Below are 2500 nucleotides of genomic sequence, written 5' to 3' on the forward strand. Positions count from 1 at the left end.
GAAGTCATCTTGAGCACCGGAGGAGAGGGGCCGGCGAGGTGGCCGTGCGTGGCCGGCGGGGGGGCGTCTTGGTCGGATTAAAAGTGTTGGACCGCGGCCCGCGGAAGTCATCTTGAGCACCGGAGGAGAGGGGCCGGTGAGGTGGCCGAGCGTGGCCGGCGGGGAGGCGTCTTGGTCGGATTACATGTGTTGGAACGCGGCCCGCGGAAGTCATCTTGAGCACCGGAGGAGAGGGGCCGGCGAGGTGGCCGTGCGTGGCCGGCGGGGGGGCGTCTTGGTCGGATTACATGTGTTGGAACGCGGCCCGCGGAAGTCATCTTGAGCACCGGAGGAGAGGGGCCGGCGAGGTGGCCGTGCGTGGCCGGCGGGGGGGCGTCTTGGTCGGATTAAAAGTGTTGGACCGCGGCCCGCGGAAGTCATCTTGAGCACCGGAGGAGAGGGGCCGGTGAGGTGGCCGAGCGTGGCCGGCGGGGGGGCGTCTTGGTCGGATTAAAAGTGTTGGACCGCGGCCCGCGGAAGTCATCTTGAGCACCGGAGGAGAGGGGCCGGTGAGGTGGCCGTGCGTGGCCGGCGGGGGGGCGTCTTGGTCGGATTAAAAGTGTTGGACCGCGGCCCGCGGAAGTCATCTTGAGCACCGGAGGAGAGGGGCCGGTGAGGTGGCCGAGCGTGGCCGGCGGGGAGGCGTCTTGGTCGGATTACATGTGTTGGACCGCGGCCCGCGGAAGTCATCTTGAGCACCGGAGGAGAGGGGCCGGTGAGGTGGCCGAGCGTGGCCGGCGGGGAGGCGTCTTGGTCGGATTACATGTGTTGGACCGCGGCCCGCGGAAGTCATCTTGAGCACCGGAGGAGAGGGGCCGGCGAGGTGGCCGTGCGTGGCCGGCGGGGAGGCGTCTTGGTCGGATTACATGTGTTGGAACGCGGCCCGCGGAAGTCATCTTGAGCACCGGAGGAGAGCGCCGGCGAGGTGGCCGTGCGTGGCCGGCGGGGGGGCGTCTTGGGCGGATTGGGAAAATAAAAAAAAAATCCCCCCATTCATTTCAATGGCTGAGGTGGTCTGCCATACCGTTTGTGTCCGCCAGACGGCGGTGTAGTAGGCAAAAGACCGTTGGAGGTACCAGGGGTAAGCCTGGCGGTACCAGGGGTAGGCCGGGGGGTACCAGGGGTAAGGCTGGGGGTACGGCGGCCGAGCGTGGCCGGGGAAGAGGTCTCTTGGTCGGATTGGGAAAATAAAATAATTCCCCCATTCATTTCAATGGGCGGCGGTACCAAGGGTAAGCCTGGCGGTACCAGGGGTGGGCCTGGAGGTACCAGGGGTCGGCCGGGGGGTACCAGGGGTCGGCCGGGGGGTACCAGGGGTAAGGCTGGAGGTACCAGGGGTCGGGCTGGAGGTACCAGGGGTAAGCCAGGGCCGGCTCGGCCGCGGAGCTTTGCCCGGGAAAGAGGCCTCTTGGCCGGGGTGAATAGCGCTGGAACGCGGCCCGCGGAGGTGGTGGGGGCCGGAGGCACCGTGGGCGAAGCCCCGGCCCGGCCCGGGGGCCGAGCGAGGCCGGGGAAGAGGCCTCTTGGTCGAATTGGGAAAATAAAAAAATTCCCCCATTCATTTCAATGGGCGGGGGTACCAGGGGTGGGCCGGGAGGTACCAGGGGTGGGCCGGGAGGTACCAGGGGTAAGCCGGGGGGTACCAGGGGTCGGCCTGGAGGTACCAGGGGTCGGCCTGGAGGTACCAGGGGTAAGCCAGGGCCGGCTCGGCCGCGGAGCTTTGCCCGGGAAAGAGGGCTCTTGGCCGGGGTGAATAGCGCTGGAACACGGCCCGCGGAGGTGGTGGGGGCCGGAGGGGCCGTGGGCGAAGCCCCGGCCCGGCCCGGAGGCCGAGCGTGGCCGGGGAGGAGGCCTCTTGGTCGAATTGGGAAAATAAAAAAATTCCCCCATTCATTTCAATGGGCGGGGGTACCAGGGGTCGGCCGGGAGGTACCAAGGGCCGGAGGTACCGTGGGCGAAGCCCCGGCCCGGCCCGGAGGCCGAGCGTGGCCGGGGAGGAGGCCTCTTGTTCGAATTGGGAAAATAAAAAAATTCCCCCATTCATTTCAATGGGCGGGGGTACCAGGGGTCGGCCGGGAGGTACCAAGGGTCGGCCGGGAGGTACCAAGGGTCGGCCAGGAGGTACCAGGGGTCGGCCGGGAGGTACCAAGGGTCGGCCGGGAGGTACCAGGGGTCGGCCGGGAGGTACCAGGGGTTGGACAGTACCGCTTTTGGTCGTTAGGGGCGCTGTAGTAGGTAAGAGTCAGGGGGTGAAGGAAGGCTAAAGGCTTAGAAGGTGGGCGATCACCAAAATACCTTCGGAAACGTATATAGGAGAGCATGTTTCGAGCAAGTGACCTCCATAGAGAGTCACCGGAGTCCCCTCATACACTTGTCCGACCATGGTGAGGGTGTCTCCAGCCACCCCCAGCGCTTCGCCGGCCTCTTCCGCCGGAGCTCCGCACTTTGAAAAATTTTCTAT

Source organism: Hippocampus zosterae, unplaced genomic scaffold (genome assembly GCF_025434085.1).
Source record: "Hippocampus zosterae strain Florida unplaced genomic scaffold, ASM2543408v3 HiC_scaffold_391, whole genome shotgun sequence".
In the NCBI taxonomy this organism is placed as follows: Eukaryota; Metazoa; Chordata; class Actinopteri; order Syngnathiformes; family Syngnathidae; genus Hippocampus; species Hippocampus zosterae.